This window comes from Buteo buteo, chromosome 4, assembly GCF_964188355.1.
Source record: "Buteo buteo chromosome 4, bButBut1.hap1.1, whole genome shotgun sequence".
In the NCBI taxonomy this organism is placed as follows: Eukaryota; Metazoa; Chordata; class Aves; order Accipitriformes; family Accipitridae; genus Buteo; species Buteo buteo.
Window position 1 is genome coordinate 23,760,200 of NC_134174.1, and position 22,043 is coordinate 23,782,242.

General features: G+C 39.0%; 1 protein-coding gene across 1 annotated transcript in view; it reads left to right on the plus strand.

The window, feature by feature from the left end:
• Positions 1–19,707: 19,707 nt before the first annotated feature.
• Positions 19,708–22,043, plus strand: part of POT1 (protection of telomeres 1) — an 80,510-nt gene continuing 78,174 nt past the window's right edge. Inside the window, exon 1 of the mRNA XM_075024973.1 lies at positions 19,708–19,806. The gene's annotated coding sequence lies outside the window, so the exon portion shown is untranslated. The remainder of the gene's footprint in view (positions 19,807–22,043) is intronic.

Below are 22,043 nucleotides of genomic sequence, written 5' to 3' on the forward strand. Positions count from 1 at the left end.
CAGACTGTGAAATTCTTTTGCATCTGTTTTGTTTATTCTTTCCTTTCCAACAACCAAGAAGAGAGGAATGGACTGCTGTGATTTGATTTTTTGAGATGCTTCCAGCCAGTGCTATAGGGTTCAGAGTCAGAGTTTCTATTTTTTTCAACAAAAAAATCCAATAGTCTAACACAGCCTTCTTTAACATGATCCCTCTGAAAATTTGGACTAAGAATTTTAGGCTGATTGCTGAAACTCAAGGAAAGGAATCAGGAACAAAATAAAGGAAAAAACACAAACCTATGTCATTTACTCATATAAAAATGGCTGACAGCATTATTGGTAATGTTCTAAAATATAACAATAAAAATCATATGAAGTCATGAAAAGATATGTTTAAATAACATTTAAAGCTTTAGCTAGCCCTCTTAAGCCAGATGATGGAAGCTTTAACATATTTTCTTTCTACGTGTTACTACTACATTTCCGAACAGACGCTGCAATATTTTACGGTGTAATAGGCAGAGACTATAATAAAATAGTTAAAGAATGGAGTTTAAAATGCTAATTTTGTATTCTCATGCTTTGAGTGAAGTGGGCCCCTATGTGCAATATGCTTATGATGAGAGAGCTTCCTGGCAACAAGAAAGATTTGCCTATTTTTTCAGAGGTAATTAAGAAACAAAGCAACAATCGAACAACATTAGTACCAACAATTTCCAGCCCCTAGTCTGAGGAGAGCTACTTCTCTCAAAATATAATTATTAGTTATGATTAATCATTCTCCCATACAGCCTGCCTAGGATCATTGATTCACTTTAGAACTTATCAGTTTATTGTCTCAAAGGAGGATATTTAAGCCAACAGCAAACAGGAATGACACTGAGACGGAAGTGATGTCGAAGTATTTAAACTGAAAGGGCTGAAACACAAAAATATAATCAAAGCAAAAGGACAGTGTGTAAAACTTACATATTTGTTCTTGCCTTTCAACAAAGAAATGCAATATAATGCCTGTCTTAAAGTCTGCTTGCTCCTTCCATTAGCATTGCCTGTTTGATTTTATCTTTTAAAAATAGGTCTGTTGAAGGATGATTCCATGCTTAGCTTTTATGCTGAGCAATTTTTTTTGTTTGTCATGCTACAGAAATTGTTGCACATAGACAGTCTGGTTAAAGGACACACATACACATTCATGCTTGCACTTACATCATCCAAATTAAGGTTCTTCTTCAGATCCAGGGCAGATTATTCAAAAAACTCTGTTTCAGCCCCCTCTGTGGTACCACTACCATCTAGTTGATAATTTAAACTAACGGATTACATGACTGCTAGTACAGATGAAGTCTTCAACAGCACACAAAACTTTAGCTTATGTTCCCATTGAAACAACAGGTATTTAACATGGATATCAGTGGGTGCTGACTTGATATAGATGCCTTTTTTGAGGCATTTGGTGGTTAAGATAAATAATTTCGTAATGATAAATCAGAGGAATAATAGGCCATTGGAACAGAATTCAGCAGGGTTTTCATCTTAAAATGAAATGACAGAAGTGGGATTTGGGATGTGTTCCAGTCCAGATCCCTCAGCCCTCGTGATGTGCTGAACAGTGCACGGGGAACCCAGATGCTCCGCAGGTATGAGCAGATCTCCCAGGCGGCTGTAGGCCCCGCAACCTCTTGAATTCAGTCTTTGCAAAACTGGAACAGCCACTGGATTGACAAAGGTCCCCAAGACTAAGTCCCATTCCTTGCTAAAAGTATTGCTGAGGAGCAGCAAGAGGCAGGCTGCTCCACAGGGAGGGCAAATCCCCGCGGAGGTCACGCACAGCACAGGCATGGCCGCGTCCTCGCCGGCAGGGCACCGACGCAGGGCATCGGAGCAGGGTCCCACCCACCGTCCAGACAAAGCTGAGGTAACGAGTCACGTCTGATACCAGTCCGGGAAACCTAACCAACAGCTCGGGAACGCACCGGACAGGGCTGGAGAGAGGCAGGTGAGGCAAAGAGTAGGGGCCCCGGCTTGAGGTGAAGTGGGGCTCCGGGCCACGGAGGGAGTGGGTGGGTGGGGGTCTCAGGTGAGGCCTCTCAGGGCACTAAGGCTGTTTCACAAAGGGGTTCAGAAGCCTCGGCAGAAGGGGCTTTCACTGTTAGCAGGAGGAAAATGCTCTCAGCAGGGCCTCTAATCTGTCCTCCTACTTCTGTAGCAAAACATCCTAGTCTCATTAGAGTTAGAATTACCTTGGGTAACCGACTGTGAAGGAAAAGTAAATGACTGTAGACAGACCTATTAAACCAAAGAAATAATTAAATAGGTCCTTGTGGATAAGTAGCATTCCAGAAAACAGAGCAATGGTCGAGCCTATTTATTATTTGGTAGACAGTATTCTGACTTTATGGGAAGAATTAAAGCTGCTTATTACTTCTCCCATTTTCAGTATTGATCCTGGTATCGTAAAAAATAGTGCTTGGGTTATGATGCCAACTGGTTCGTGGGAAGGCAGAAAGTACACAAACCGTCTATTTCACATATCCCTCCTGATGCAACAGCATCGCCCATCCTGCCTGTTTCACCCACGATTACTGTTAGTTAAATTTAAAATGAATAAAAGCCTAGAAGTATAGATTAAAAGACACCTTCTTGCTCTCTGATTCTAGCCCCCTACTTTCTGTTCTATAATACAATTAATAAATGACTAAGCTTGGTGTTTGAAGTAATCGGTGGTTTTCCCGTCACTGGGTTTTTTTTGAAGGCTACTCCAAGCTGTTTCTTTGCATACCCTGTAGTCAGGATGTGCAACTGTCAACACTAGTAGGTCTTATAATCAAATGTTCCCAACAGATTTTAAAAAGAAATGGCTAATTCTATGACTGGCAGTATCAAGATATGTATTTTATCAACAAAAATTGATCAATTCTTATTCTTCACTGGATCTGTGAATGGAAGAGGAAAACCCATTACACAGTTGATAAGTAAACAAGGTCCTGTCCTGCAGGGCAGGGATGGGTCATCGGATCATTGCAGTTTTCTCAGAAATAACACTGAGCCTCTCTCAAATGTGTTTATCAAACAAGTTGAATAAATTATCTGATCAGAATTAACAGCTTCACTTGACATCCATACAGCACTGAAGTGTTGCAAGTAATTGTGGTAGAGGGAATCTCCACCTGATAAAAATTCAAGATAGTTCAAACTATATAGTGATTTATTTTTTGTCAGTTTTGCTTCATTCTCTATCTCTTCCCCCAACTTTTCTCCAGTCTGTGGTAAAGACTTGCTAAAACTTGCCCAATAATGGAATAACATTTGAAAGAAACCTCTTTCTTCTAGCTCTGCCATTTTTTCCAACTATCTGACTGTTGCCTCTCTCTATTTATCTTATATTTCATTTATTTTTTTACTACTGTGGCTACAATAGTACTACGAACAGTGAAAGAAGGTCACTAGAGCAGCCTTAGTATTGGCAAAACAGTTTGAGTGCTGGAGTAGTGGATTTGCTGTGTAAATTTGGATAACCTCAAGCTACTCTTATTCATAAGAAAAGTTGAACTGGCTTTTGGCCTGGTAAGGATCATAGAAACAGATATCTGGCTTTGAGCATAGTTCACCAGAACTCAGGGGAAGCTGTTTGGGCTCAAACAGTTACTCATTGGTGTTGGCTTAGTGTCTGAGTATTATTTAATAAAGCTATACAGAATTTTTAAAAAGTAAATGTCCCACGGAGAAAGGATAGGTTCTTCTATTTCAATTGCTAGCTTTAACTTTGGATGTTGTAAGCTGGATCCACATTTCTCTGAATACGTGCCAATTACTTTTCCATCAGGAAATCTGGTATAGTAAAAAAAAAGATAAAACCACCAGGCTAGCCAGAAGGGCTTGTAATAACTTACCTCTGCTCCTTAATAAAATCCTGATATTTTCCCTTGAGGGAAATTACAATTTTACAGTATGAGAATCCATAAATTACATTTTAAAAACCTCAGGTAAAATTCTGAGGGGATAGTTTTTTCTTTCTTATATGAACTTCCACTGGAAGAGAGAAGCCAAAGTCATTACTACCTTTTAAGAGAGCTGATCCTTGGGGTTTTTTTTATTTTGTGGTCAAAAATTTCTGAGTTTTTTTACTAAGCCTGCTCCATCTGATGATGGAATTTAAAAAAAAAAAAAGTTTTATTTTACCTATATGTGATGCTGTTCCAATTACCAATGTTTGTCCTTAATACCAGCCATTGTGAGATGTCCTACTGATTTCACAAGGATTAGTTATGTCAGCAATACTAAATGCATGCATTTATTACAACAGACAGTTTAAAATAATGTAGTAGATGAATTACTGTATGCCTTTAAGCACTTCTGCAGTTAATTTTATGCACTTCTTGCATTTTATGGTGTTTTGTTGCATATTCCATTTACAGGAAAGTCTATTGACAGTTTTTTTCCCAAAGCTTCAGTGTATGGATTCTGGTGATTCCTGAGGGGCAAAAATATTAAATTCCTAGACCTAGTTAGTTGCAGAGAAAAGTTTGAACATCTGAGATGTGACACCTATGGTAACTTGAAGCAATAAAAGAAACCTGAAGTTATTTTCTTAATCAACATTTCAGTTGGTTTCCTAAGTATGAAAGACCTAACTTTTTCTGAATGCAGTCTCAGTAACTCTGGGTTGTAAGAGATCAGAGGGAGTTTTATAGAGATCAAGTAAAAACGAAGGGAAAAGAAAGACGAGACACCTGAGAATTATGCTAGTAAATTAAATTTACTGAGAGTATTCCTGGGTCTTGAAACCAGCTGACACAGAAAAGCCGGTTACTATGCTAGTAATCACTGTTATCCTGGGAAATTGGGTGGTTGCATGCAAACTGTCTATTGGCAGCCTGTACTGGAACTTTCCAACTCCAGCAGGAATTCTTTGGGTAAGTTACTCAAGGCACATGAAAAAATCATGCCAAAAACACTAGCTAAAAAGCTAAAAGCTTACTAGCATAGACAGTTGCATTCCAACACTCAGAAAGATCACTATACATTGCATAAAGAGCTAGTAGTTTGTGTCCAGTATTAGGATTGCATGAAATATATATATAAAATTTTAGATACACACAAAATAAACATATAAAAAATGCTATAAAAACCATATAATGGGACAACAGCTCCTGTGGCTTCCTGCATACGTTACAGTTGCAAACACTGTGTCTAGTCACACTGATTCAATTTTACATCATCACTGATTCTATTTTACATCATGTCCTTACATTGGGTTAATCAAATGCTAAGTTTTCTTATTCACTATTGATCTCAGGCATTGCTCTTCTGCCCCAAGTTACAGCTAACAGTCCCCTGGCAAGGGAACCTGTTGCATTTTCACTGAAACAACCCGCAGAGCACAACACAGAGGTGAAATGCAAGATGCCTGCAGTGCAGACGTTCCTTTTGTCACGTATCTTCTGACACTGCTTATAGCTCTGCCATGCTTTCAGAAAAGCCTCTAACTCATTGTGTCATGATCACAGCGCACGCACAAGCTGGTTCAGCTGACCCTTCTGCCATCCAGTAGAACAGCACCTTACATGAGCAAGGCTGGAATATACGGAGCTGATGACCAGTACCTATTAACAGGCTCCACAATAAGTATAAGCTACAATAACATACAGAAACAGGGAACTTCCCCTGTCTAGGAAAACTCTGTTGGTGTAAAGTTAGCAAAAAAATGTATGCAAGGAGCACAGCTGGACTAGACAAATAAAACTGTTCCCATGCAGCTTCAACCAAATCCAACCTGCCTTGAACTATGTAGCTGCACTGGCTACTTGCAGTTGACCTATTCTATTATGTCCAGCCTCTGGAAGGTATTTTGAGTACACAGATCATGACCTCAAGCAGAGGAAACTTATTGCAGGAGACTACCAAACACTCCTTCTTGGTAACAGAAAATAGAAAGGAGAAGACTGGCTTGTGGAGAACTTGGGTCTTGTTGGTCAAACTCAGCCATGATCATCTCCTGTAGCTGTTTCCAGATTAACAGAGTGAACACTGTCTCAGGGCACAAGAAATTCTTGAAGGCTTTGTGAACAATTGCTTCACATATTGCAGGCTGCGACAAATGTCTTGGACCCAAAGAAAGTCAAAAACCATCCTCATATTTTGAAGCATTTTTCATCTCGAGGACAGAACATCAGGTTTGGGGAATTTACAAACCTGCCAGGTGAAACAGTCAAATTGATTTCCAGAAAAGTGTTTCGAGCAGGAGTCGTTCTATTTGTCAAATTTGGTAGTTCTCTCTGCTGACAGAGAAAATGTCAGGTGCGGTAGCACAGATCAAACTACCTCAAGTAATGTTTTCATGCATGTAACAAGAACAAAAGGGGTTTGTTACTACCCTGGGCTCTCTGACATGTAACTGTCACAGCAGAGCTAAGCACGCTGGTTAGTGCTGAGACTGTGAGGCAGAAGCAATTGTATACAGGATTGAAAGTCACATTTCTAGTCCTGCTTGTGCCATAAATCCTCCAAGGACTTTTGTGATTTTGTGAATATCAATTACACATCTCTGCCCACACATTCAAGTAATCTCGAGCTCATACTTCTGCTAAGAACTGAGCGCCCTGCTGCTTTGGCCAGCACTGAAAGACCACTTTTTGTCCTCTGAAGCAACACCATATACGTTGCTCTGCTAAGTAACAAATCTGCTGTGTCTTTGATCAGAGCCTGCTATTGTTTCTCAGAAAAAGCCAATGCAGTTTTCAAAAATCTGAACTAATCTTGCCACTTCACGCAAGAGATTAAATTGGTACAGAAAACAGTAAAAAAATTGAATCCCTCAAAATTTCTACATCACATCCTGCAATGCCACTGTGAATAGGCTATATCATTTGTAAAGTACAATGATGTGAATGAAACTTAATTCCAGCTTAAAACTCCATACAGTCAAAATTGTTTTATATGTTTGCATTTTTATTTTTCCTCTTCACTCTCTTTTGCCCTAGTAATTTAGATAGTTTTGCTTCTTTTAACTTGTGGCATCTGTTAAAACATGGCAAAAATCAATTTCACTAGAATGACACAAATCACATGTGTGAAAAGGAAGCAGGAGAGAGAGCTATTAAGATCTAACTGACTTTTTTTTTGTTTTACTGCCATCTGTATTGTAACAGCTTAATACCCTGCTCTTCTCTGCAATAGGGAAATAAAAATAGCAAAACTCTTAAGTGGAAAACTTCTTTGCAAACACAACTTCAAAAGGATTACAATATTTGAGCAATACAGGACTCAAATTGTTTATCCAGCCAGCAAAATAAGTGTTTTTTCTTGCTCATCCAAGTGCTTAAAGGTTGTATCCTCATCATTTTTATAACACACGCTCTAAGAGCTTACAAATATGGACCAAATACTTCCTCGAGGGAAGCACTGAGTTTTCGTAGACCAGTGAGAATTTTCTGAAATAAATCTTTGCTGCACGGCAAACTCTCAGATGTTGTTAGACAATTTTTAACGAAGCCCTTCTGCTACCTTCCAAGCTCCTTTCTTTTGTTGAGATTTAAAAATATCTTACACTATTTCTAAATTAGTCACACTTGAAACAATCACCAGGGGTTTCCTTGCAGATCTCTCAGAATAGGTTGCTTCACAGAAATGTTGACTTTATGAACTGTGAAAAGATTGGAGAAACTGACAAATTTGTCAAGCCTGAACTGGAATGTAAAGACAGCTTGTTTGATGCAGTAAATCATGTGAAAGCAATTTCCAAGGAGCCTTTTTGACAAGCTGTCAGGACATTGGTTGGACAAGCACTGGGTAGCACTACTCAGGAGTGAAACAGTGACAATGGTGAGGAAACTCATGTCATTTCAGCTCTGTATTCCACTTCTTGAGAACCAGTTGTCATATGATAGAAAATATCCTTCCTGTCAAATTGATTTTATGTGCTAGGGCTCTACAAGCTGGCTGCTTAAATGGTGCACATTCACAAAGTGTAACTTTAGGCAAGAGAACCTAAACTATGCAGGTTCCTCCTTTCCCAGCCAGGGGTGAGAGACAGGCTCTTCCACAGACTCCTTCAGAGATCACGGGTGAGTCTCCTTTCATGAACTCACTCTAAAATGGCTTGTCTCCTGGGTTCTTGTTGACCCACTTTTCCAGCTTGTTGAGGTCTCCCCTCACCCTCCAAGCCAGTCATCTGTCACAACCTAAAGGGTTACCCAGTCTGTGGGTGTGTAGAGATCGTGACTGTGGGTTCTTAGGAGTCTGTGATAGACGAGGACATGGAGGCTTTTTCCTCTAAATTTCTCTACTTTATTATGGATTACCACATGTACCACAAAAATCACCACTAGCCAGTATACCTGTGATTAATAAAGAAAAAATAGAGAGAGAGATATTGAGCTATTACAAATTATTTTCAACAATCAGTAACACAGTATCAATCAATGGTATGGCACCAATCAATAATAGCAACAATCAATAGTATAGCAACAATTAATTGTCTAGCAACAATCAATAAAATAGCAACAACCAATATAATAGCAACAACCATTAACAGCAACAACCAAGTAGGTATGTGCCATTACAGGTTACTAGAAACATCATTAGTGAAGCAAACTTACCAACAATATAACATTCATGCTCATGTACTTATGAAAGATTACTTACATGGATATATAATACCTGTATCAAGCAAATTGGACAGATTTCAGAAGGGGGCAAACCACCCCAGAGGGGGAACGAACCATCCCAGAGATGGGAGGACAAACTGAACCGACCCCAAAAGTGTGGGCCCCGAGGGGGACCAACAGAGTCACAGACAGAGTCTCACTGCAAAGACGATCCATGTCATAGAGTCTGGAGTCAGCCAGGCATCCCCAGTGAGAGTCCAAGATCTTGTAGAAAGTTTGTGTGGAAAATTCAGCCTGTTTAGGAAAGGAAAAGTATGCGCAGCATGGGAAGTTCTCAGAGAGAGGCTCCATTTGGGGTAAACATTAACGCATTTTTATATTGTAGAAACATAAGAGGGCATAGGACACTCCCACTTTGAGCAGCCAATAGGTGCAGTTTATTTTTATTTTTCACCTGGAACAGCCAATAGATGATCATGTTTTCTATTCTCTCAGACCAATTTTTATTTTTGCAGACTGTTTTCCTGTTCTTACAGTTAGAACAGCCAATGGCAGTTACTGATTCTTACTTTCTGAGGATGTTTCCCCTTTTTGTGGAAAATTGTGAACAGTTTTCAGCAGTATTTGAAAAGAGTATAATTATTACTGCATTGATTTAAAGGACAAGCATTATGCCAGACTCATAGTCCCACCTGATGAGCTCTGATGTTTCACAAGACCCACCAATAGCTGACATCCTTTGGCTTTTATAAGAGCCTTATAAAATTTTAAAGTCTACTGTAGGGATACTTCTCCTTAGCTATCAATAAACCTAAGAACTAATTGTTAGTCTCCCCTTCCTTGGAGTTCTTAATCATCCTAGTTTATGCCCTAAGGGAGATGGTATAGATTTACAGTAAGTTATAGATGTCTGGACAGATAGTAAAATGGTAAATGTAACTTTTATTGGGTTTATAGCCTTCTTTTTTCTCATTCTGTTCCTTTTCTATCTTGCTTTCCATTTCAGTTCTTCGTATCACCTTTCCCTAGTTTTCTATGTAGATATGCCTATGACAGTTAAATAATTCATACAAGGATGTTCATGACATTCCATAAATATCCATTAATTTCTGCAGTATCACTCTACATAGAGAGTCTCCATCAGTTCTCAGATGGTTGCATGCAACACCTATTGATATCAGTGGAAGCTGTGCTCTGTCATACATTATCAGTTGAGGCAGTGCTGATAAAATTTCCATTTTACCAGTACCACCTGATAAACATTTCCAGAACAATCTGACTCCTGACATCAATATTGGAAAGGAAGATTTTTAATATTTTGAGCAGTGTGTGATACTTTGTTTTGCAAGCACATCATGTGGGAAATTACTCTATATTTCAGTGATTATTAACTTTAATCAATGTCTTACTATTATGTTGCCTATGACCTTCACAATTGTCATCTCTGTATCTTCCCATTTGTGATATGTGCCAAACTGCAGTACCACTGTCCTAAGAAAACTCTGTAGAAAGCCCCTCCATAGGGGCCAGAGGTGCTGACCCACAGAATACAGAAACCCTCGTCTCCTTGTTTTCTTCTTCTGATCCCAAGAGTTTCAGGAAACTACTATGAAGAAGGGTAGATGAGAAAAAAGGCAGAGTTAATAGGTAGTGATGGCATCTTCAGAGTTTAAGAGATGTACAAAGTAATTATACTTAAGCACTACTGTAGCCTTTTTTTGCCCCCCCCCTTTTTTTTTATAAATTATCTCTGTTTGTCATTTCTACTATCATTTAGCCAAATACACTAGCTGCAGGATATTTTAATCTTCTGGCATGGTTATTGAATATTTCTCCAGTGAAGGTACACTGTTCATTATGATCCTTTTTTTAAAATCTTGTCCACCACAGTTCATGCTTTCTGGCTTTTTTTTCCCTCTTGACTTTTTCTCACACATAGAGACTGGCTTCTGTCAGACCAACAGGAAAATGGACAGATGACTCACCATGAAATTGGACTGCTGACCTTGGCAATGCTTAATTAGCTGCTGTGCTAAAACTACCTCTCATCAAGCTGACCTTATTACCTTGCTGGCCTTCTCTTGTCTTCTACTGGTTGAAAGCACTTACTGTCAGAGCCTGTTCTCTTCAGGACAATGTGGTATTAGTGTTTGATAAAGCTCCTCTTGCTACAGTAATAAACCTAATAAATAAGAATAAAATTTGCCTACTCTGAGAGAAATTTAGAGCTGGATGACAATACAAATGATAAATTATCTTCGTCAGTGCATAGCAGTATCTGTTGAATAGACAGAGAAGCTAAAATTCCTGAAATCCTCACTGTTGTAAATACTTCGGAGAAAGATTCACATTTGAGAAGACATATTCAGGTATGTAGCGTTTGATCAATTGTAACGTTGTCCTGTGAACAGAATCACACAAAAGATTCACACAAAACTAGCAAAGATATACTCATATTCACCAAGGTTGAGAAAAATGTGATCTACATGACTCTTCCTAAAGTATCCTCTTGGAAAAATGTCCTGTTTTCTTAAAAAATGCCATCTTGGACATCCTCTCTACAACTATAAATTATATCAACATTAATAATCATATGCAAATAAATTGACCTTCTCCTCTAAGAAAAGACTATTTGTATTAGCAAGAGTTGCATGCTCCAAATTTGGTGTGCTATCATGCTCCTTCATGCTTGACTGCTTTCTTAAAGATGCAGAAATCAGTATCGGGAACCCTTGTCTATATTCAGTTCAAATGCAGCATCCAACTGCAATTTTTCAAAATAATTAGATGCTTGGTCGAGCACCTAGTTTTAGTCAATTCAGCTGAACGCACATGTAATTATGATATATCAGAAAACAGTGTTTACAATGTTTATTCCTTTTTGCTACTAATCAAATTATCAAATAAAATTTAAAATTTATTTTTGACACCACTTAGCACTTCTTAGATTTTTTGAGTTATCTAAAAGATGACAATTAAACCAATAACACTAAAACATGCAAGCCACAAAACTGAATGACACTGTCAATATACAAAATAGAACAAAGAACTAATGCGGCATGAAAATGTGGCAATGAACAATCATGCAAGATTGTGTAAAATGAAAATAAATGACAGCTTTTAAGCATGTATTAACCACATCCAATCAAATAAAATGAACATATACTAAGCCACAAAAAAGCAACAAATTGTAAATATTTATTTCACTTCCATCCTTGGGTAGTGATTGCTTTGGGTTCACATAAACAGCTTAGAATAATGCTGTCTAACTGAGAATAATACAGCTTTAAGAAGTGAATAAATTTAAAGTAAGTAAAAGTTTCATACCAAATCTTATAGAACCATAGAAAAATAGAGTTGAAATGACCTTCAGAACATATCTTATCCATCCATCTACTCTGAGACAGATCAGCTAGTTAAACTAAATATTTTATTAACCTGATCCAAAAAAATCCATTCAGTAATGCAGATTTCAGAAAAACTATTCCAAGCCTCAACATTTTTTCTGTTTTGTTCAGAAAGTCTGTCCTATTGTCTAATAAGAATAATTCATTTCAGAATTTAAGCTTATTACTTCTTCTCCTATGTACCATGGACACACAGAAACAATTATTTCTTCTTTGCTTCTGTTTTTTTATATACCACATGACTCCACATGAGAAAAACATACTCTTGACTTTAGGCTAAATATCCCTAGGTCTTTCCATCCGTCTTTGGAGGTCATGTTTCCTAAGCCTTTCATCATTCTTGCTGATGTCCTTCAGAACCTCTCCAACTGACCTATGTTTTTCTTGGTTTAATGACAGAAACTGAACACATTACTTCAGCTTATCAGAGCTCTTGAACAGAAAGGTTATTTTATGTATCTCACAGGTTATGTCATTTGTTCTTGTTCAGAACAGAATGACATGGCTGACTCACAATCAGCTTGTGAGTCATTCAGTTTTTCTCTGAAGACCTGCCACTTAGCCCATTGTTTACCCTCATGTATTTATGCAGTTGACTACTTTTGCTTAAGTGCAGTATCTTTTGCTTGTCCCTGTTGACTGCATCTTATTTTTTTAAAAACATTTTCTTCAGTTTGACAGAATATTTTTGTAGCACAACAAAGAATTGACACCCTCAGTATCTGATATTATTTAAGAGCCTTTCTTTAGATTACTGTGTTTCCCAGGTGTGCTATATTTTAGAGACCACCGCAACAACTCCATTGCCAAGGTTGTAGGAACATACCAGCATATCTTCATAATTCTGGAGGTCCTGAATATCTGTTGTAACACTTTTATGGAAATTTTGCTCATGCAGTACCTATCCAGAGCTCAGTAGTCTGTTAAATAAGGTCTTAACACAGCTGAAGAACAGCTACTTCCACAAAATTCCATGTGGCTTTAAGTCCCACTGAAGTCCACAAGAGGCAAGACATCAAGTACCACACAGGTGCACTCAAAAAAAATGTGGCCAGTAATGGATGAAATCACAAGCACTCTTGAGTTAAGCAAACTCTAGAAGTAAAGATGAGTGCAAAATCATCACTAAACTGTTATATCAAATAGTATCACAGAGGTCAGGAGTTTTTCCTGTGCTTCCCCCTTATTCAGTTACTGAAGGACACTTTTTCATTTCAATCATGGTCAAAAACAAATGGCATATTTTGCTTAAGTTTGAATATTTTGGCTGTTTCCAAATGTGAAAAAATGTCTATGTTTACTATGTTTTGGAAAATGCTGCTTCTGTTTTTCTGTAATACAGAAGCTTCAAAAAATAATCATCTAGCCTAATAAAATAAACAGATGAAAATGTTTGGAAGATTAAAGACAACCATTTTCAAAGTTATAAAGTTTTGAAATAAGGTGGTCTGTCATTCATGGTAGAACAACTTCTGTTCAGTTTTTCACAGAAAACTGAAGCTAAAGAGGTTAAGAGCACTGGGTGCCCGATGCTTTAGCTTCAGGGTACTGAAAAAGACTTAAGGCCTTTTGAGTTAAACCTGAATTAAGGACCTCTTAGAAAATATTCAGGATATCTCAGGATAGGAGGTGAACATAACTGGTGATAAAGTCATTCTATTTAAGCCACAGGTCTTTCCCCTGCTTTATTTACTTAGTTTTGATTTTCATTTAATTTTCATTTTACTTTTATCTTACTGAAAGCCAAAAGAAACATAGAATTAAAAAAAAAATACACTGATGCAAAGTCAAAGTGAGAATTAAATATAAAAAGGCAGGAAAAAAAAAAGATATATATATATATATATAGAATAATCCCATCACAGTCCATGAAGATCGAATTATCAGAATTGAGCCCTAAGAGCTGAAGTTTTTTCGAGAAAAAGAAAAAATGCTTTTTGTGTTTTTGGGGTATCTGATATGTACCAAAAAGTCTGGGTTTTCTTAAATTATAATTCATTCTATGCATTGAAGTTTTCTCCAGGTTGGAGAATGCAATGATGTCTAGAAAACTGGCACGATTATTACACCAATGAAAGCTAAGTGCAGCTCTCCAGTAACACCTCTTCCCAAGTCTCCTCTTGCTTCCTGATGTATTGTTTGGTTTCAAAGTAAGTATCTCACTACATTATAAATTAACTCCAGCTCTAATTGTCTCAGTGTATTTTGACTATAAACCTAGAAGGGTGGTGACTGGCTTTTTTGTTCGCCATGGCATTGCTAAACAGGAAAGGATTCCAGTTCATGATGGCAGCTATAAATTTCACTGGGAGGACAATGATGCCTGTGATAATAACCATAGTTAGACTTTCATTCCTGAAACTGAAGAACTTGAATTTTCCAAATAAACTGGTTCATAAAGAATTCTATTTAAAAAATCAGAAAAAAATTTCTCAGTTTTTAGTATATATCATAGAAAAGCAATTGCTTCAGTTAATGAAAATAACAGAGCAAGAAACACTTTACCATTTTACAAGTAATACTTAAATAACTCTTATAGAAATAGTTCTATTTATCTGTCCTCACACAATTGCACCCTTTAATATGCTCTTTTAATGACTTTCTTGAAAATATATGGCTAGGTTCTTGTCCGCTGTTGTCTACAACTGCAGCACACTTAAAAAAATTCACATGCAATGAATGGACATACAAACAAATGCTCCAACATTAAGTACAAGCACTTAAAAGATTAAACACCTCAGTGATGTCATTTTGGTTTTAATTACCATGCACCTATGAATGTTGTACTTTTCTTGCAGAAATATCTTAAGATATTCCTGTTTTTATTCCTGTGTTTGCAATGAAAGAAAAGATCCAGTGCTTCTGAAGTCTTGGGGTTTGTTTTCATTATCTTACTCCCAGGATATGTGTCACAGTAACACATCAACTCCTTGGGAAATTATATAAATTAGATTTATTTTTGCAGTAGCCTTCTTAGCTAGTATAAGCTTATCAGCATCGGTGAAGGGAGCACAAAATTCTATAGCTAGTCAGACAGCTAAGGTTTTATAATAAAGAACAGTATTTCAACATTCTTAGAATTAGGGAGTACTTCATTTAGAATATAGAAAAACTACTATGCAAAAAGATAACAAATATCCACTATCGTTGATTTCTACAGAAGGCTTTTGGGTAGCTGCCTCATTAGAAAATAAAATCCTATTGCTAAGCAAATTAGCTAAGAACATAATCACAGAGCAAGCACACTTATTGAGCGTATTAAATTTAGAAAAGAAAAATCTCTTGTTTTAAACAAAGAAGCAGACTTAATACTGGCAAATAAAAACCTATCATCTGCAGTATCTGTGATGATTCAATGAATAGGAAGCCCCTGAAACCAATGGAAAGACTAACATTGACTTCAAACAGCTTTGTGTCAGGTTCCAAAATTTACACTGACTGTAATAACTCTTTATATTCTATTAACATCTGTCTTATTAATGCTCGAAACCCCAGTAAGTTTTGAAGTAGCCAGCAGGCACAAGAACTATTCCTTTGTGAGAGACTCCACGTATCATATATCAACTTCTTTTACAAGAAAACTTGGAGATTTTCAGACATATTTTAGAGTTGCTGAACCACTGAATTGCCACAAGCAGAGGTGTCTCCAAAATCACAATAGTGGAGACCTTCTGCACTCCCTTGCCTATATTCAGTCTCTTGCTTTTCCCAGGATCCTCTCCCGTTTCTTTTCCTTATCCTCTAAATATAGGAAAAAATTGTCACTTTCCCTGAATGAGTCTTTCTTCACCCACTACTCCTTTAGTGATTTATTTAAAGCTGGCTTCTTCTGGTCAGGGAGTCAGTCATGAATCTGCTCTGTGAGCAAGCTACTGAAATACCAGCAACAGTCTGTGAAAGTGTTCCACTGCTATCATATAACTTGTACAGTCTATAACCTATAAAATTTGGTCTCACAAAATGTTTATCCTCCCCTGCAAATCTTGCGTCTTAAATTATCATAATGTACCCATTAAATACTTATCAAATGTATGTTATTTTTATTTTTACATAAGCTATAGCCATGTAAGTGAGCTTCAAATGCACAGAACACTAATATCATACAAATAATGGAGAATTACTTATTTTAGTACTTCATATATACTTATTTAAAAACCCTCTAATTCTGGCCTCTGCATTTCAGGTTTGCCAGCAGTGATAACAAAAACTTGTGGATCTGACTGTCCTTTACAGAAGGAAAATCATTTAAGCACAGCACTTTGTAGTGAGAAGCATGCCATAATCATGATTTCTTATTGATTCATTGCACATGAATTATGTTTATAAAGATGCCATTAGTCAAAATGCATTCTTGGAAAGCATCTAAAAATTATTAAACATATATACTGTAATAATTTCAGTCATTTAATAAATCCGGATTTTTAACTTCTCTTAGCCTATCAACTCTTAACAAGCAACACATCATTTTGGATATACTGGAAAGAATCTCTGCCCCATAACTGACTGAATTTGGCCTGTACCCATAAAAGTCTACTAAAAAATCAACTACTGTCATCAAAGCAAACTTAAAGGAGTAGAAAAGGGCTGCCTTTAGCTGTGGAGGTATTTGGAAATAGTTTTACAATAGCTCTCACATGAAAGCTGATCCTTTTTGAAAGCTGCATGATTTAGAATCTGAGTATATACTTCATATTTAACAGTGTATCAGCAGCCTGTGAAATGTCTCCTGCTGAACTTGGAAAACCTTATACTAAGACAGCTGCTAACGTAGATAGCCTGTATTCCTACAGGACAATTCTCCTGCTGTTGTTCACTAAGATGTGAGAGGAAAATAAGGCTGAACAGATAGAGTTTTCAGTATTGCTTATGGACTTGACTGCCATTGCAACGTGTGTTTTTCGAAACACATTTGAAAATCTTGCCCAGTATTTTCAAATGGCTCCAAAAATTTGAAAAAAACATGAGCTTGAGGCTAGTTTCCTGAACCCCTATTAAGTTTCCTGCCTCATTAATAGAACAGTCTCCAGGAGCTCCTGCGACTAGGTATTGATTTACTGTGTAAGGCTTCTATTTCTGAAAACTTTGATTCAATGTCTTATGTTACCTGTATTTTCAGTGCACAGGGGGAAGTTTTGGTCTTGTTGAAGTGAATGGAACATTTTAATTATTTTCAGTGGGATCAGAATTTCAGTTGTATTTGGGACTTTCAAACTGGTTAGAATCACTGGCAACCGCTACCTGTAGACCTTCTTTGCAACCCCCCCATTTCAAAACACAAGCTCGAGAATTAAGGCTACCATGTTGTTATTTATTTATGAACTTCCATTTAGCAGTAAAAGCTTTAGACAGGATTTATTGAAAGTCACACAGCAAAACAATGTTAAGATCAGGACTCTGTTTTTTTTGGGGGGTGGTTAGTTTCTTTTTTCCTCTGCAGAGGTATTTTCTACTATGATACGTACAAACTGCAGCACATTTCAAGATTAGTGCAAGTAGCATGAGAACATACAGTTTATACTTACTGAACATTAAAAATCACCTTCTGATGTAATTCAATATATTGTTCATCTAACTTCTCATATTGACTGTAATATTCTACTGGCAGAAACTGGATAATTTCTTGAAGAAAAATGAATAACTGAAGAGTTTACTATCATTAAAAAAAAACAGTATTAGAAATTAAAGAAAACCGTATTTCAGGCCAAATTGCTGACAGACCCAACAACTGTTCTGTCAACACATAAAATTGGGATCTATCTTCTTTAATCAAAATTCTGCTTAAATACAGCTTCACTTTCATTATTCTCTTTTGATTACATACAGGACAGCAGATACAAAACTCAAAGTCCTCTAGGTTTGAGATGACTTTATAAAATAATTTAATAGTAAATTTAGAAAAGGTAGCTGGGAACAGAGGCAGCAAAAGATGAGAGAAGTAAGATGAGAAGATCAAGTAACCATTTAAATTACTCAGGAGTGCAGATTTTAATTTAATTCATCTATAATGTATAAGCTTTCCATGATTTCACTTCACCATAATTACAATTGCTAAGCAGATCTTTTACAGACATGAAAAAAGAAGCAAAACAGAAGCCTATCACCGGGTTAAAGCAGAATTCCCTCACTTTGCACTCTTTCAAATCTTCCAGAGGTTTTTTTTAGTCAATAAGGGGCTCTAAAAATGTTTCATTCCTGATTGTATCCTTCACCGCTTTATCAACTTTTTTTTGCTGATGATAAATTTTTAATTGAGATCAAAACTGTTGTTTTCAAAATGTAGATTTAAAAATAGAGGTTGTAAGAGGACAGACAATATTTGACCAGAAATGCTTGCTTGACAGAACTTATTTTAGTCTAAAATAAGCTTGATTTCTCCAAACCTTTTGATGGAAACAAAGGACATGGGCAAGTGACACCAATCTCCTCAGCCTATCTGCTCTGCTGTAGTTGGCTCTTCAGATGGCCACATCATCAGTCCTCCAGGTACCAGGTGTACTTAAATTGCCAGCTCCATCTTACTTCTGACTGTGAGCTATTTTTATCATGCCTGTATAACAAGGTCTTAATAATATTTTTGCTTATAACCAAGCATGCTACATTAATACCCAATGGAAAGTATGGGATTAAAATTTGTTGAGAACAGTGATGATCAAAGAAAAGAAACCTGTTCCAGAACAGGTTGTCTACAATGAAAATGAGTAGAAAACATAAATGTCAGTGAATTCCCCTCCAGAGACTTCCTGAACATGGATGGATTCAAGTTCCAATTTTTGAATTGAATTCAAAGTGTAACTAAAACACTTCAGAGACTTAACTAAATAGTTCCAAAATTGGGGGAGGGTTGTGAAGGAAAAGATTTAAAGGTAGAGGAAGGAGAAAATTATTTCCAGTGGGACTTTCTAAAAAGTCACTAAGTGACGAGAAACAAGAAAAGGAAAGCTGTCCCAGATATCCAGGACTGCAGAGATGAGAAAGGGGAGAGAGCGAGTGTAGGCTGGCAGAAGACTTATCTCTGAGGTACTGGAGGGAGAAAGCTGAAATCTCTAAAGGAAGAAGCCTTGCTGTCGCGATGTTCAGCCACGTTTGCTGCAATTCTGAGCTGGCAAGCACTGCGAGCGGCATCCTGGCATGCGTCAACTTGCAGCATCCAAACATCAGCGAGCCTGAGGGACCCTGTCCCTCCGACAGCGACGAATACTGGTTTTCAAAGCCTGACCTGATGCCTCCTGCCATGGAAACAGCAAACACACACGGCAGGCAGCAGGTTCCGCCCCCTGCCCCGTATTTTTTAACCTTCTACAGGCGACAGCTTTTAAGTGGGCCCCAACCGGGTCGCGGCATCCCCGTTTCGCCGGCTGCCCGGCACCGGACCGGGCCCTGCCGGCACCGGGCACCCCCTTCCGAGAGGGCTGGCAGACGGCGCTGCCCCGCGCCTTCCCCCCCCCCAGCTCGCCAGCGGCCCGAGCGGAGGTGGGGGAAGGCCGGGAGGAAGCCGCCCTCGGGGCCGGGGCCGGGGCCGGGGCCGGGGCCGGGGCCGGGGCCGGGGCCGTCACGGCGGCCGGCTGGCCTCGCCGCCCCACCGCTGAGGGGACGCGCTCCTCATCCCGCCGGCCCCTCCCAGCCGCGCAGAGCGCACGCTCGCCCCGCCCTCCGGCAGGGCCAACGGCCGGGCGGGCGGGCGCGGTGGCTGGTGCCGCCGGTGCGCATGCGCGGGCCGCCCGGGCATGCTCGGTGGGCGGCAGGCGAGCGGTGCGGGCGGAAGTGAGCTTGGCGGCGGCGGCGGTCCGCCCACGCCCCGCGCTCGGAGACAGGTACTGGTGGGCCTGCGGGCCGCGCTCCGCGGCCCCGGCGGCCGCTGTACAGGAGCGAGGCGTGGCGGGATGCTCTGTCCCTTCCGTAGGGCTGAGGGAAGCGGGCGGGCGGTCCGGCCGTGGAAGAGAAAGGGGGTCTCTCGTAGCCCGGAGACCCCGCCGCCTCGGCTTGGCCTCGGGGCCGCTGCCCCGGCGAGCTGAGCCGGTGCCGTTGCCTTGGGCCGCCCTGGCGCTTTGCTAGGCTGTGCTTTCCACTGTGAGACCTGCAGTTGTGCCTTGCACCGTCCTTCCCTCCCTGACCTACCCTGCGCATGGTCCCTGCTACGGGAATTGAGTCCCCGCTTTGACAAACACAGCGCTTTACGCATTAGGAATGACCTTCCCTTCCCTTCCCTTTGTAGGCACTGAGTGTACTGAGAAGAAATTTTTGTTGTTAATACGGCTGTGCTAACACATCTAAGCTCTTAGTTTTAAAGGTCTCAGCTTCTTGTAATTGCTGGATTGGCTCTCTGAAGTGATTGCAGTTCACGTCCTGAAAGGATCTGCTCTGTAGCCCTCTCTTCCTGAGGTCTGTTTTGCCGTGGATGACTGCTTTCTAGAGCTGAAATGTGGTTGAGATAATGGCAGTGTAAGAATCCATTTTCCTCAGCTAACGCTTGATTATGGCCTCCTTTGCACAATATCAGATTAGTAAATTTTAACCTGAAATTAGTAAAGGAGATTTTGGGTTGGGGCTTTTTGAGACTTCTAGTTGTGTTCTAGTGAAAATAAGTACCAGCTGGGGTATTAAGAGTATGAATAGCCTAGGACTTATTTCTAGAATATAAGTGCCTGAAGATCTGCAGCAACAGCAAGCTGAAGCCTTGCAGATAAGGGAATGAGGTGTGTCACACTGCTGACTCAGTTTCTCCTTCTGTTTTAGTTAGCTGACATGGTGGTTTTTTTCTCCTCCTGAGAATTCTCAAGAAAATCAGAAGTTACAAGATTAGACTATTACAAAAATTGTAGACTACAGGTCTTGTTCTTTATGAATGGCCCTGTTGATTTCATTAAGACTGCTGTATGACAAAAGATTTCTCTTGTGAATGATTGCAGGTTGAGTTTGTGGTAGTTCTGTACTGTCTGCTTTGTTCAATGGTGTGAATGTTCATTCTTACGAGAAAATTTCGCATAAACTATACAAAGAGTGTATGGCTGTGTCTACATATGTGTGTGCATTTAAAGTGAGGCATTACCTATTTCATGATTGTTTTAACTTGCACAGTTAGCCCAAATATTGCACTGCCTAGTATTTGTGTTTACAGGGGCTTCAGTTATCTACGATTTTGACTGACTAAATCAATAAGGTGCTGATGCTTTTGGCTATTCCTTCATTCTTCATGATACTTTGGTGAGGTTTCCTCCAGAGGTCTACACAATGATGTGTTTTATTCTCTGATCTGGAGAATGAGTTTACATGTCTCTTCAAGTAGCATCTGCTTTGCTAGATAAGGAATCTCCTCATGCCACCGACTGCTACAGCTTCCTTTTCCCAAACTGATGTTAATCCCCTTTATGTCATTTTCACGTGTCACTGAAGTATTTCTGGGTTGTAGAGAAAGGAGTAATCTTTCCAATTTAGCCCTTACTTCTTGTGTTTTCTTTGCTTTTATGCTCCAAATCTAATCTCTCATTAGTTCTTGAAGAAAAGTTGTGTTCTAGAGGAGGCTACAGAAGAATAGTCCATTTGTTGTAGTGAGAACTAGAGTAGTTCATTCATATTTTGAATTTTTGGCAGTGTGAACTAAAAGTGGTAAAGCTTGTCTTGCATCTTGTAATTTAGGGTGCTATTAGGGGCTCAGTTGTTAAAATTATAAAGCTTTTTGGTTACTCTCCATATTTTTGTCACTTTCAGCTACTGGAAGGCAAAAGGTATTTGTAGTTCACTGCCTTTTTCCTTCTACTCTGTGTGTGTGTTGTGTGTCCCTCCTGTTCCAGGAGTGTCCCATAATGCTGTCTACTTTTCTTGCAGCCTCTTTATTTTTTAACCACCCATCCTTATGAATAGCTCTGTTTATGCCACATACAGACTTCTTGAGCAGCAGACTCAAGTTGGAATGACTCTTGTCAGTGTTATGAAGTCAGCCTTTTGAGAACAACAAAGATACTTGACAGACTTATTTTCGCTTAGCTGCTATTCAGGAGAGCTGTCAACACCAAGGACAGCACTAAAGATAGCTTCATGTACATTCGGGAAG